Raw genomic sequence first — 16518 nt, forward strand, 5'->3', positions numbered from 1 at the left:
GGTAAATTTGTCATAAATGACGAACCTACATTCCTACATTAAAGTATCATTAACACCCAGTCTACAGCTTACATTTGGGTTTACTCTTAATATTGTACACTTTATACTTCCCAAAAGTGTATAATTATTTGCATTCACTAGTCCAATATTATTCACTATTCTAGTATACACTGATTTAAAAATCTTCTGTGCTCTAAAAATCTTCTGTGCTCCTTTTCAGTAACCCCTGACAGCCATTTCTTTTTCACTACCCTGATGGTTTGGCCTCTTCCAGAATCTTATATAGAATGGAATCATACAAAATGTAGCTTTTTCAGATAAGTTTTTTACTTATTAATAAAAAGTTCATGTCTTTTCATGGCTTACTAACTCATTTCTTTTTAGTGCTGAATGATATTCCATTGCTGGATTAATCAATGTCAGATGAAACAAAGTCTTGATTGCTTCCAAGTTTCAGATATTATGGATAACACTGCTATATGCAGCCATGTGAATATTTTTCCCATATTTTACTTAAATGGCAAGAACATCTGCTGGATCACATAAAAATGCGACTGAGACCCTCCCTGGTGGTGCAGCGGGTTAAAGCACAGCACTCAGAATCTAAAGCCACTTCCCCATGAGTTCGATTCCCGCCTGCCCCGGAGGTGACCACATGGCGTGGCAGACCTCTCCTGACCCGCCCGCTGCTCCCCTCAGCAGTGTACTTCGTCGATCTGCCTGTTCTGCTCCCCACTCTGTCTCTGGTGAATCCTCTCACCCTCACATCTCTGGCCTGTACCCCAGTTCTGTATGCACAAATAAATAAATCTTTAAAAAAAAATGCGTCTGATTTTGTAAGAAACCACCAATTTGTCTTGCAAAATGCCTGAATTATTTGCAATCCCCTAGCAATAAACATATCTGTGGCTCTACATCAGTGCCAATATTTGGTATTGTTCTCATTTTAGGTTTTGGTTATTCTAATAGGTGTATAGTGGTGGTCTTGTTTAAATTTTGCATTTCCTTTATAACATCTGATGTGGACTATTTTATGCTTATTTCCCACCTACATATTTTCTTTGACGAGGTATCTATTAAGGTCTTCATGCATTTTAAATATTAGGTTGTGTTATTTTTCTTATTGTTGAGATTTTCTTATTGTTGTAAACATTTTACTTTTCAAAAGGAAAGAAAAAGACCTGGCATAGGTAAAAATAAACATACTTCAAAATGTGATATGATGTAGAAATCTATATTAATATAAAATAATTTATAAATAATTATGATCTTTGTAAAATAATTCTTAATATTGGAAAATGATATAGTATTTCAGCAAATGATCATCACTTAGATTGTTTTTGGAGACTGACATATTTCCCAATCTAAATTTCTCTTTTATGAAGATAGACTTCCATTATGTAAACCAATGTAAATATCATTTTCAAGAGGTAAACGATATGATAAAACTAATCTCACATGGGTATTATATGAATAGATTTCCAGATTCTTTTTACTATATATTTGAAAGTTTTGTGTAATGAAAGCACTTTTATAGCCTAGCAAGTTAAAGTTTCTGAGTAACTAAGGCAATTGGCATTTCTGCAGATGTAAGGACATAAAAATATGTTTGTGTATTTAAATGATATATTTATTTTAAAGTCACAGTTTTAGGGTCAAGAAAGCCAGTCATTTTCTCCTGCTATTTTAATGATCTAACATTATATAATGGACCAGACTGAATTTTCAGTTGATCTAGTTCTGTCATTAATCTGACAAAATCACTGGTTCAGCTATTTTCATGCCATTGCTCTTGGTCACATCTCCCATTTCTGAGAACTTGAACTTTTCCCAACTATTAAGTTGTGAGGAAAGATTACTACTGTCTCTAGTAAAAAACTAATTCTTCCCATTCATGTCAGGATTGGTTACCTGCTTTAGACCTTGTCTTTTTATCTAGGCATGTAGGTCTTTCAATTTTGAGAGCTGTTTCTGACACTTCTTTTTCCTTCAGGTTATGATTTTAAATGAAAGTGATGATTTTTCAAACTTGTCTGCCAAGGGGTGCCTGTCATGTACATACTTAGTGCCATCTACTTTGTGGTTTGTGACATTTCTGGGGAAAAGATGAAAATTATGATTTGTAAAATTTTTAACTTAAGTTTTTTTTCTAAGTGTTTTTCACTTGGAGCATAATATAATCTTTACTGATGGCAAATACTACAGGAAAAAAATTAATATCTATTAAGAATCCAATGTGTGCTATGTAGTATATAAAGCAATTACACATATTATCACTGAAAAAAAATACTGAATTTTAAGCTACACCTCTTAAGTATTATTTTACCATTTTACAGGTGAAAAAATTTTACTTTTTTTGTGGCTTCATGGCTATAAATGCTGGAGTTTGTATGAATTACAGGTTTTATTTGATGGACTCCCTTATAACATGCTCTGTTGCCTATGTTCAGCCACATAAAATCTAATGGCTTTTATTATAATTGTTGGATATATTTAAAGCATATAATTTGATAATATTTTTGACATAAATAAACCTTTGAAACCAATAGTAATATGCTAGGAAAATGAATGTATCTAGCCCCTTCTCAGGGTTCCCATTATAGTTTTTCCTTCCATCCAACTTCTCAGGTAAACTTTTCTGCTATTATTCATCATTTTGCATTTCCCACAATTTTATGTAATTGAAATAAGATAACATGTACTCCCCTTTTTATCTGATTTCTTTTACACAGCCTATCCCTTTTGAAATCCATCCATATTGACTGAAATACCAACAGTTCATTCATTTTTGCTGCAGAGTAATATTCTTATTATGGTATTCAAACAAAGTTTTATTGATTTACTTATTTATTGAATTACAGAATTTATGAGACATATGAATCACTCACAATTTGGAGCTGTTACTAATAGAACTATTTATAAATATTTATGTGTGATATGTGCAAATACCTATGTTTTGCAATAGTAGGGTATAACCATCTGGATATAAAATGGTTAAATCATATAACAGATATATCTTAGTCATTTTTAAATAATTACAAGTTTTTTTCCAAAAGTAGTTATATACTTGATATCCCCATAAAAATACACTGAGTTCAGTCATTTCACATATTTGACAACACCTGGCATGTTTTATCTTTTCAATTTTACAAAGTTAAATAAGTACATAGTGGTAATTTAGTTTGTGACTAATTTACGGTTACCTAATTACTAAGATTTGAAAATATCCTCCTGTGCTTATTTCTATACTTGTATCTTCTTTGGGAAAGAGTTCAAATCTTATGCTAATTTATTTATTGAGCTGTTACCTTAGTATTGATTTTAAGGACTGCCCATACATTTTAGATTTAAGGCATATAAATTTGCAAATATTTTTCCCAATCTACATATTGACTGAGTTGACATTATTTTAAGAGGCTTTTGGGGGAAAGATATTTTTAATTTGGTTAAATTTTAACTTATTGTTTGATTTAGCTATTTATCTTTATAACAATATCTAATTATCTTGATTATTGTAGTTTTAAAATATAACCTACAAATATGTAGTGATGATTAACATTGTTATTCTTCAAATTGGTTTTGAACTGTGAGGTATTATCAGGACATGTGTTAAGAATGAACACAGAAAACAAATCACATGGAAGAACCTTGTGGGCATTAGATGTTTTTCTTTCTACTGTTCACAATGTTTGAAAGTTCACATCTAACTGAATTATCCTGTAATTTCAAGTCCTGGAGAGTTAAAATTTTATGAAATACATTCAGAGGAAAGCTCACAAATCTAAAATTTCCTTTGGCTTCTCCAATACTGTCTAGATGCCCTCTAAATTCTCAGTTAAAGAAAATTAAATTGCTAAAGGTTTATAGTCAAGTTAAGTGATAAAACAAAACCATACCAAACCAACCACCAATGCAAGGTTGAATTTTATCTTACTTTTGTTTCTGAATAGATCAACTTAATTATGTGCTTGTAAAAAAGCATTGCAGCATTTTAAGCAGAAGTATCCAAACTAAAACATTCAATAACAGATAACTTACATTTGCACCAAGTTATGCCATTTATACTTTTTCTAGTTTTCAATCTACTGAAACAACAATTCAAGGGTTTGCCACATAAAATTAAGTACACTCTTGTGAAGCATCTTCAAAGGACTAATGTATATTTCATATATCTAAAATGAAGCACAATATAATTTAATTTTTAAGTATTATAAGAAAGTTTCAGGTGCATAATTAATAGTTAAAACTCCTAATCAGAGAAAACAATAGTGACCCAGCTCATAATAATTTGATTGTAAGCATGTAGTTAAACTCTCAGGTGTAATTTTCTCTTATGTTACATAGATTAGTGTCATGATTACAATTAAGAATAAAATTAATCACATGGTAAACCCTATTTATTCCACAAGAAATATTACTTTAATGAATATTATAAGTAACTAATGATGTTAGTGTATCTGACATCATTCCCTACATTTAGCAACTAGCCACAGGGAAATGTTTTCTATTAGATGATTCTGCAAATAAATTTTTACTATATTATTTTGAAGCCATAGTAATCTATTATAATTTTTGATAAGATCTAGAATTCCAGAGGAGAAAACTTAACTGAAATGTAATAGAAATTCTAGTGTCCTCTTCCTTAATTAATTTAGATTTATTTATTATAATAATACATGTAAGAGCCATGAATGAATTTTTAACATATCTTAATATATTTCTTTTGAAAATTTAGATATAATGAAACTATATCTGTAGGTTCCATTTACTGCATATAATCTACATGTCACTTACAGTTATCATTTCAAAACTGAACAGAAACTATTAAGAAAAATATCATAGGGTCTTGATTCAATCTCAAATGCTTAGATTAATTACTCTGGATTTAATTCAAGCTTTACTAAAATGCCTGGTAACATGCAGACCTACCTACAGACATCGATTTTGGCCACTTTTCTCTTGCTCCCATTGAAAAGAAAGAGGATTTTGTCATAATAATAGACTCCTATAACACTAAAATAAAACTGGCTAATATACAGAAAAAAAAGTTTGTAGTTGCCAGACCTTGATATTGTTTATAATCTTTTACAAATACGGTGATTATAGTGGTATTTTGGCAAGGCCATATATGGCAGAGTACCTATAACTACTAAGTATAATTACCTATATACTGACTTTCAAAATGGAAGGCTGCTGATGCTAGGTCAAGTTTAAGAGAAAAAGATCCTAAAAGGAAATTTGCAGTAACCATTTCACCTAAGCAAACAATCACAACCATAAGAATATCTACTCTCACCAACTTGATAACTTGATACCTACAAAAGCATAATATAAAATGCACCAGAAATACTCTCACCTATTAAGTACTATATATGATACATACTTTCACATATTTGGTGCTTATGAAAATGTATAGGCAAGGAAGTCAGTGAGTGGGTATATTCTCACACATATGCCACACTTTTTATATTAATCTAAGCATTCAAATCTAAGGATATATAGACTTTTCAGTTTGATATAGAAAACTGAATTGATCAAATAATAGAGGTCTCAATGTGCTACAATATAAATTATTTTCCAGAGAAATGATTTTCCAGAGAAATGATTTTCTCAAGGGTTTGAGAAACTGAGAAGTTCTAATTGACTGAACAATATGATAAACACAGTATTTTTCTAATAAATATTTGTTGACTTTTTAGTGACACTAATTATAAAACAAGACACTAGTAAGAATGATAATTTTGTTTACTTAAATTAGGTTCATTAAAGATAAAGAAGTATTTTAATATATTGTTACATGATAAATGTGTATGTGACTGAAAAAAAATATGATCATGTATTTTAGAATAAGATGATCCCTGAAGTGCTATTTTACCCATATCACTGTGAATTACCAAATCAAAAATATAGTTGAGTTCAATACTAAAGCTTATAAAGCCACATGATAATTTATTAGAAGAATACAAAAAGTTTTTTTCCCCAAAGACATTCTAATTATAAAATCCATATTTCAGTTATACAAGTCAACTGTGAATAAATGGACCTGCTTTAAGTCTGATTTCACCAGCTGTATTAATTTCAGACCGTGTGTCTCCTTTCTTTGGTTTCCTCTATTGATTTTGGAAAAAGAGAATGCTATTTGATTAGAATGAAAGTGTATACTCCAGCCAATTTTGATATTTCATTTGCAAGTGACTTCATATAATGTCCTTCTCCTTTGATCTAATAATGAAAATGTGTCAGTATATTCTCATTACTGCAGCAAGGTAAAGCAGCCCAAGTCTCCTGGGGCCAGAAGGATTATACTTTGTGAATTTAAAATGAGAAAGCTATACTCCCAGTGCTTGGCAAGGAATGTCCTCCTTTTTCCCTACAGCAACTGAACCAACCGAAAACGTGAAAACAGATAACACAGTTCTAAATATAATGATGTGTGTGTGTGCATACATGCATGCATGTATATGTGTGTATATACATGCATATAGTGTATATATACACACATACAGACAGAAACAAGTATATGGTAATGATTGTCTTGTAATTTTCTGTTCAGTGTAGAATTAAGCTCACCAAGAAAAATAAAAACAGTAAAATCCTTGGTTACATATTCATCTCAACTTTCATAGTGATTGTCATTCTTGGAATTAGTATCAGAAGTATCAAGTTTTTTTTTTTTTGGTGTTAAGAGTAATTTGAATAACTAAGCTGATGACTTGGATTTGTATAAACATGGGATAAATAAAATTTTTTTATTTATTCAAATTTTATTTAAATTTGAATTATCCTCACTTCTAAAAAGCTGACAAGTATTTGATATATCTGGACAGAATAAAAACTCACTATAGTCGATGACTGAGTTTAATAATTGGATGCATCTCACAGAAAATGTGCATGCGAAATAATTTCAACTCTAAAATTCCAGTTTAATTTGTAATCCACATATATATCATATCAAAGTGGCTAGTATATGTATGAAGGTGGCTAATGTCTTTAAAGTTAGAAAAACAGACATCTTTTAAAATAATAGTAGATACATTTATTTTGTTTTAGTTTTGTCTAAAGAGACTTGAAAAATATGCTTGATATATAACTAACAGAATTACATATTTAAGGTACATTATATGCATGTCATTCCTTAGATATGCATCTTTAGCATTCTTTGACTCTGGTGGATTTAAAAGTGTCCCTTCAGGGCCTTCCCTGGTGGCGCAGCAGGTTAAAGCACAGCACTAAGAAGTTAAAGCCACTTCTGCATGAGTTCAATCCCCGCTTGCACCAAAGGTGACCCACATGGCACGGCAGACCTCTCCTGACCCACCCACTGCTCCCCTCAGCAGTGTACTTAGTTGATCTGCCTGTTCTGCTACCCATGTTGTCTCTGGGGGATCCTCTCACTGCCCCTTCTAGCCTGTACCCCAGTTCTGTATGCACAAATAAATAAATCTTTTAAAAGTGTCCCTTCAAGATATATTTTCAGTTCCTTATCAGATGCCTGTAAATGTGAATTATAGGATAAGTTGATTAGGTTACTAGCCTTGACTGTGCTAATGCAGAAGGTACATGGGCACATGTCCCAGTGTGGACACTTGGAGTATGTGTGTGAGCATGCACGTGTATGCACACCTGAGCCCAGAGGCCAGGGATTTAAGGGAGGTGTCACAGAGAGATGGAGGACTGATATAAGACAATGGCATTTTTAACTACAAAAGAGGCGAGGCCACAAGGTGACACATGAGATTTTGTCAGGGAGATGCCAGAGAAAGTACAAAGACCTGTGGGGACCTGGGATGCGAGGTTGCCTGACTCCCAGTCTCCCTGCTCCCCTGCTGGACCCTGGCTGTGCCTGCTTCAGATCATGGCAGCCTCCCTACGTGGTATGCCTGTGTTCCTTGTTCCCTGAGACAGCATTAAAGCCTGAACATTCCACAGAGGACTCCAGGACTTACTTTATTCATCTGCCTGAATCAATAGTGAAACTGCCCTGTGTTTGCTGGCACAACAGAGACACTTGAATTTGGGGATGTGGTAATCCAAGACTTAGGGTAGGCCCTGAATTCAATGATTAATGTCCTTCAAGAGAAAAAGGAGAAAGAGTTTGGAGACACAGAGGTAGGAGTAAGACTGGAGTGAGATATGTACAAGCCAAGAAATATCAAAGACTAGAGGGTCTTAGAAGCTAAGGTTGAACAGACTCTCCACCAAATCCTCTAGAAGGAAGCAACCCTGCTAAAATCCTTTAGATTTCTTGCCACTACAATTTGGAAGCAAAAAAATAAAGTCTTTAGTCTTCTTAAGTCACCAAATTTGTTGTAATTTGTTACTAGATTCCTAGGTAACTAATAAGGTAAAAACACATTAAATGAAAGAGACCTGATGACAATTTTAATGTGGCATCTTTAATGTGAAATATCATGGATAACTGCATAAACCAATCCAAATATTCCAGCTAGAACCATCTTTAAAAGAATTTTGGACTGCAGAATTGACCAAAGAATATTTTCAGAGAAAATTCAAAGATTGAGCTATAAATATCATCAGGTGTGTGATAGGAGAATAATCGTGATTCTGTTGGCATTCACTGTTCAGAAGGTAAATTGGCAATTTAACAGTTGCAGTAGTAAATCTGCCTTTGGTCCTTTAAAAAATAAGAACTCATGTCAAAGGAGAAATTCTTAGTACTTTCAAACAATTTGGAATCTACCCTTTTGATCAGATTTTTACTTTTTATTCACCCATATCCCTCGAACATGAGCCTCAAACCCTTGCTTAAAACAGATCCCTGGGTTCTTCCCCCACAGATTCTCATTCAGTTGTACTGATAAGATGTGTTTGTTCCATTTTCATTATTTGGGTACTCGTGAGAAAAGAGTAACAGGACAATATTTTGAAGTATACTGCTTAGAAAAATGTTTGGTCTTTTATTACACTATAAAATAACCCATGACACATGTTAAAAATACAGATTCTCCAATCTTACTCCTGACCTACTATATTAGAATATGAGATTTACAACTCCTGATGTGATTATTATGATTAGGCACTTTCACAAGACACTGGCATAAAACCAAAAATCTGACATTGCCTGACTTTTATACACATGCTGATATCAATAAAAGAAAACAGGAGCTTAAGAAAGAATGCAAGCCAATTAAATACCCTATCATAGGATATGAGTTTTGGTAAACACAGCAACCTGACCTTTTGGTAGAAAATTCAAGTTTTGTTCACAAGTACCTTTGAGGTCAGTGTTCATCCCAGTGTCTTTCTCAGCATCTGCAGATTCCCTCAGCCTGCTGCTTGAACAGTTGCTAATGAATGAAGATCACCCCAGCCTGCCCCCCTGCTGTTGCTCATTTGCCCATTAGCATCTGCTTAAGCAGCAGGCTGGGGGAAGCTCTGGTGCCCAATCAATGTAGCTGATGAGGACTGGGGTAGGGAGGCCTCTGTTGCCAACAGAGCCAGAGCATAAATCAACTCCAATCTTGGTGAAGGTTATTAATCTTAGAAAGGGTGACTTATATTTCAGTGTTTCGATGGAGAAAAGCTATCCTTGACATTAATGGGAGACAGGATAAAACCAAAGCTTTATTTGCATGCTAACGTTAGCAAGTCCTTTAAATACCAATAAGTAAGGGGCTTCTTATCAGAAAAAGTGATATGTAATTAGGTTTTTCTTGTTCAAACATTATATGAAACTCACTATACTTCTAAAAGTACTAAAAGAGACCTAGAAAGAATAGTACCCTTTAAGACATTTCTGGAGTGAGTCCCCTTACTGCTTTAGTTACCAACCAAACAGAGTTGTGCTTTTTTCACTCAGAAAGCCAAACTCTGAACCCAAGATTGTTTTCACCAAGTTTTACCAGCAAGTGGCAGCATGACAGAAGTACAGCATGGTCAGTATCAGAAAAGGCTGCCTCCCAGACAGAATGCAAGTGAAAGGAGATTATATAGTAAGAAAGGATGTCAGAACATGTAGGAGTGGGGAGAGTTTTCATTCCCCAGTCTGACGGGTAGGTTAGGGGTTGTCAACCACAAGACTATTGATAATACAAAACAACCTTTGGTTGTTCATCAGGCACTGTTGTTATCAGCCTCTTCAGAAGGAACAGGAATCTCTTTAAGCAATAAGAAACTCATGATTATGACCTTGAAGAATGTAGTAGCTTCTAAATCAGAGGTTATATTCCTAATTCAGACCTGACAACATTTTACCTAATGTATAAATCACCTCATGATCAGGCTTAATCAGGGAAGTCTCAGTCCACTGTCTTAATTCAATTGAGTATTTGTTATTACCATAATTTCCAATTTGGAAATTGTTTGACTTAAATTACATGTATAATGAGGTGACTGAAAATGAAGTGAAAACATACTCTATCCTGAGAACAGCCAATAGTTTTATCTTCACAAACTATAGTCAATTAGAAATATTCTGAACCAAAGCAGAATGCCTGTGCAAAAGTGGTTTATATCTACAGTGGATGAAGGAGAACGACCACAGGTTAGGTTGAGGTTAAGGCAGACCATTACCAATGAAAACAAACAAATAAAAAAGCCTGTACGGTATTGAATAATAATATAGTGTTTGAAAATCTTCTGTCTATTGGAAAATGCCAAGAGTAGAAAGGTTAGTCTGTGAATTAAATGTTTTATTATCTGGCATGGAGATTTCTAAATGTCACAAGGAACATTCAAACAGACCCAGACAATCAAGTGTTAAGTACCTTACAATAAAACACACTTCACACAAAAATCACACTACATTTTCTATAGTTATTGTAGAATGGAAGAGTGTGGAATTCACTTGTGGACACCTTAGAAAAAATAGTACACAATATTCACCTCTCAGGAAGTTTTTAGATTGTTAAGATGTCATCCACAAAGGAAAAAATAGCTATATATTAATGTAGAAAAATCAGAAAATATAATGTAACAAAATCAGAAAAATAAAGAACAGTTTTATTACAATGGTGTTATAAGTAAAAATGTTTCCAATATTTCAGTATTATTCCTAAGATGATATGTAATGATTTATATCATTTACACAGATATTGTGTGCTTCAAAATGTTACTTTCAGAAGAAAATTCTTATAATTGAACGTGAATATCTAATATTTTAATGTAAAATGCTACTATTATTAGCAGAGCAATAAAATCAATAATAACTATATTATAATATAGAGTGAAAATCAGTTTATCTAATCTACCAAATACAACTATTCCATAAGCAATCAAGATATTGAAAATTGTAACATCTGAACATCAATGCTTACAACTGTCTATTGTCCAAAAGCACAAACTGGCATTGACACTTTTAAATTAAGTTGGGAGTCAACTTTAATTTTTATAAATTTAAATCAATTTAAATAACAAAAAAATGTGATTATTCTAGGCATCAGTCTTTATAATAAATATTGCAATTTGGATATTTTGCATTGCTTAAAATGCAAACAATATTTGAATCAGAGTAAATGCATGTTCATCAATTTCCAGAAATACCTATAGTATTCATACACATGAAAAGATCATTGTCAACAAAATTTCTAACATTAATAAGTGCACGAATGTTGAATACAAACAAGAGACAGATATACACACAAACACAAGGCCAAGTAGACATAGGATGTTTTTTGGCTGAAATCTACTGTAAATGATTAGTTTATAAATCATATTTACATGTCTATAGCTATCTCTTACAACAATGCTAAAAGCATAAAGTAGTTTCCCATACCCACAGGTGGTATTTTCCAAGATCACCCAGTGGATGGATACAATACATAAGCACTGTTTCCACTGCCTTTATACCAATTCTATGAAGAGAAAATAGAAATAGAAGAATACACCCTTATGAGAAAAACTACTATTACATCATCAGTCTTATCTGACCAACCTGAAAGAAGTAACAGAAACTACAATTTCTATTTTCACCCAAACAAGCAAGTGTTTATATATATATATACATATATATAGCATTATATATATAAGCATTATATATATATAAGAATTTTATTGTTTTATCAAAGAAAAACTGTTTAAAATTTAATTTTATTTAGTAGTTTCAATAGTCTCTAAAAAACATGATTATAAACCCTCAATTTAAATGTGCATTAAATGACAAATAAACTGTGCCTATTGGAAATCAAGTATAGATCTATCAATTGTTGATAGTTCCACTACAAACTGAAACGCTTTTAATGATAAAATTATGTATATTTGCTTCTGTTACAGCAGAAATCTTTGAAAAGTTACTGTTATTATCTGGTTCTTTTAGAAAAGAGCAATAGATTATGTACCATGTCAGGGTCTTGTCATTTGCATAGGTGTAAAGTATGACAATTACTAATTTAAAATGTCTCATAGTTTCAGGCAACATTATCTTTTTTTCCTATAAACTTTACATGTGTAATTTCGAAAAGAAACATGAGTCACACCCTTACTGTGTCAGATATTTTGTTAAGTGAGATAAACTCTGAAGTTTACTTGAGTCAGTGAATTTTATATTTTTGATGTGATATTTTGCAGATTAAAGTAGTGATAACTTTCATGAGTTTGTGAAGGCTATATTATGAAAATTCCCAGAATAGAATCTAGTAGTATATACCTAATAACATTTTATCTTCTAGAATTAGTATGCATTTCAACTTCATTTCATTTCATTTTAAAATTTTTTGAAGATTTATTTACTTATGCATAGAGAACTGGGGTGCAGGATAGATGTACAGAGGGTGAGAGGAATCACCAGAGACAGAGTGGGGAGCAGAACAGGCAAATGTGCTGAAGTACACTGGTGAGGAGAACAGCAACCCACACCATGTGGATCCTCTCCTTGGGTGGGGATTGAACTCATGCTGCAGTGGCTGCAGTAGCTTCACAGTGCTATGCTTTAAGCCATTGTACCACCAGGGAGGGCTCCATTTTAAAAAATTTTATATGAAAAAATAACAAACAAAACACCAACATCATCCATTAGAGTCCCCCAATCCATCTTTCCAATCTACTCCCCCACCATCTTCACCTCCTATAGTATTATTTTGGTTATCAGTGTCCATTGACTTATTTTTATTTTGCTTTGCCCATTCATCTGAATTGTGTGCTTGTATTGCACACATAGAGGAAATCACCCAATATCTATCTTTATATTTCTGATTATTTTCACTTATAAAATCTCAAGGTCTTTCATTGTACAGCCAGTGGCAAATGCTATTTTTCTTATACATAACTAAATAGTATTCAAGTGTATATATGTAACACATCTTCTTTAATAATTGACCAGAGAAAACTTAGATATCTAAGTTAAAGTAAATACTGTACAATTAGCATTGTGGTTCTTAAAGCTCCTTGATGATTTTGTATTCTTAAAATAGATAACCACAGATTATTATTAGATTATTAGGTAGTTCTATTTTTAGTTTTACACTACCTTTCATAATAACTGTACCATGTTATATGTTCAAGAGCAGTGTACAAGGAGTAGTCTTTATCCATCTCCCTGCCAACATTTGTTGTAAGCCATCTTTTTGATGTCAACCATTTCATAGTTGTGAACTGATATGCCATTATAGTTTTGATTTGTATTTCCCTAATAAGAAGTGATGACAAACCTATTTTCATTTGTCTGTTTACCATCTGTTCTTTGGAAAAAGTGTCTACTCATATCTTCTGCCTATTTATTAATTGGATTTTTTTTCTTGTTGTTAAATTGGATATATTCTTTATATAGCTTAGATATTAAGCCTTATCAGATGTTCAGTATTGAAATATTTCCTCCCATTCAGCAGGTTGTCTTTTAAATATGCATATTGTTTAACTCCACATTTTTTTTAATTTGATTTAATATCACTGTTTATTTTTGCTTTAATTCCTTGCCATTGTGGTAGAGTTTCCAAAGACAACTCTATCACTGGAACCATAGAACACATCAGCTATTTTTTTTTCAACGTATTTCAGAGATCCAAGTCTTTAATCCATCTTGAATCAGAATGTGTTCTATTTAAAATAATAATAATAATTTGTATGTAACTATCCAGTTTTCCCACCATTTTTTTTTAAGATTTATTTTCTCTATGGTATTGTGTTAGCTGATTTGTCTTATATTAGGTATTGAAATACATGTAGACTTACTTCTGGGATCTCAAATATGCTCCATGGATCCATGTATCTACTGGTGGTTAGCAAAATAGTTTTAATTACTATGATTTTAAAATATGATGACCCCATTTTTCTTATTCTCAACTTTGCTTTAGCTATTCAGTTTTTTGTGGGTCCATATGAATTTCAGTAATTTTTGTTCTATTTTCTTGAAAACACCACTGGAATTTTGATAGGAAATGGATTTAACCTGCAGATTACTTTCAGTAGGATCATCATTTTGTCTATATAAATTCACCTCGTAAATGAACAAGGGATATTTATCTTTGTGTATCCTGTTTTATATATCTAAGTTCTTAAAACTTTTGTTTTGTAGATATTTCAAATTTTTGTTAAATTAATTTTAGAAATTTAATTCTTGATGTTAATGGGATTATTTTCTTAATTTTATCTTTTTTTGTTATTATAAGAATGCAACATACTTTTGGGTATTAATTTTGTACCCTGAAACTTTACTATACCCATTTTTTGTTTCTAGCAGATTTTTGGTGGAGTCTTTAAATATTTCTATATATGTTATTCTATCATCTGCAAATGATAATTTCACTTCTCTTTTAATCAATATTCATTTTATTTCTTATATAATGGCCTGGCTAAAACCTTTAATTCTGAATTAAGTAGAAGTGGTAAAAGTATTTATTATAACCTGACTCCTGACTTTAAAAGGAAAATTAAAGATTTTCACTGTTAATAAAATTTATTTTTATTATGTTGAAGTATGTTCTATACTCATTTTAAGTGTTTGATCATAAATTTAATTGATTTCTAGTTTTATACAATGAGGTTACATCTTGTTAAATGCATCCTCTGTATTTACTGATATGATCATATATTTTTTTCATTCATTTTGTTTTTGCAGTACAATATGCTAACATTTTTATGTTAAACAATCCTATTTTCCTGATACAAATACTGTTTGGTTATTGTATATTATTCTTTAAATGTGTTGCTGCAGTTGGCTTGCTAGTATTTTGGCAGAATTTTTGAATCTATATCCAATAGAGATATTAGCTTATAGTTTTCCATTTATTTTTGTAATATTCTTCTTTAGTTTTGGTTTTAGAGATTGTAGGTCCCACAGAATATGTTGGAAGTATTTCCTCTTTAAACACCACCTAAGAATAGAATAGTGAAAAGATACACTGTTTATTTTCTCTTGATGTCCATTAAGGGGAGCATAGGAACATGTTACTGGCTAGTTTAGTTTTACTTAATAAGACAATGTATTGATTCTAGTTGTGAATAAGTATAGTTGTCATTTGAGTATAGTTATTTTGTGGAAACAAATTATAATTGGCTAATTTAATTTCTGTGACAAATTGGAACATGGAAATAAAGAATTCTCATTAGGGCATAACTAACATGTTACCAATTCAGTCTTTGCAGAAACAAGGTATCAATTCAAACTATATAGTCTTACAAAATGTGGAAAATCAATTTATATGTCATGTTATATACTTTACATAATTGCATAACATAAATTCCATATATATTCTATTTTGGATTTTGTTACATTTGGTTACAAAGGATTTATCTTACAGTAAAGCCCAAATAAAATCATCAAGTTTCAAGTGTATATTTTATTGCTTCATGTGCATAAGACTGATGACATTGTGAATTTCATTTGGTATATTGAATTTTCTACCCAGAGTTTTAAAAAAGAATAAACACTCAGAAGTTTAACCGAGATTTGCTAAAGGCAGACTCAATACCTCTTGTTTCTATGAGGATTACATTAGAAAAGTAAAGGCTTTGTAGTCTGTAAGATATGCGAATAAATCTAAACTCTGTTTTTGAATTACATGTGTTTCAGCCTTCTTATCTAAACAAGAATGCTAAAAATGGTACCCAACTTACACATTTTATTCCTTATAATTTTGGGAAAACTAGAAATAACCACATACAATTAACTTTATACTATGTAACAGGAACATTTAATAAATTCAAGAGTCATTTTTGTGGTTATGGTTGTTATATTGTATCTCCGAGACTGTTCGGGAAACACACTCAGAGCAACATCAAAGGTCAATTGTAGAAATCCAGCCAGTATGGACCTGGCAATGATTTTCTTGAGATTATTCCCAAATGAAGGCTTAATCACTAGTAGTAAATAAGATATGCAAATTACTGTCTGGTAACTAACAGTTCCCTACTCTTTACCAGAAAAGGAGCATAAGAATGAGAGAAGTGGGAAATCGAGAATATAAAAATAGTTTTTCTTTTGACTTTTCTATTTCCCCAAATGCAGTATAAAAAATGATATTGTGATGCATATAGTCAAATGTTAAGAAAAGTGATATTTTAAGGATGTGAAGCCACATAAAATGGACAATCCTCAGCAAAGTCCATCTGCTTCTTCACACCTTC

Source organism: Condylura cristata, unplaced genomic scaffold, assembly GCF_000260355.1.
Source record: "Condylura cristata isolate star-nosed mole 26May11 unplaced genomic scaffold, ConCri1.0 scaffold00006, whole genome shotgun sequence".
Classification (NCBI taxonomy): domain Eukaryota; kingdom Metazoa; phylum Chordata; class Mammalia; order Eulipotyphla; family Talpidae; genus Condylura; species Condylura cristata.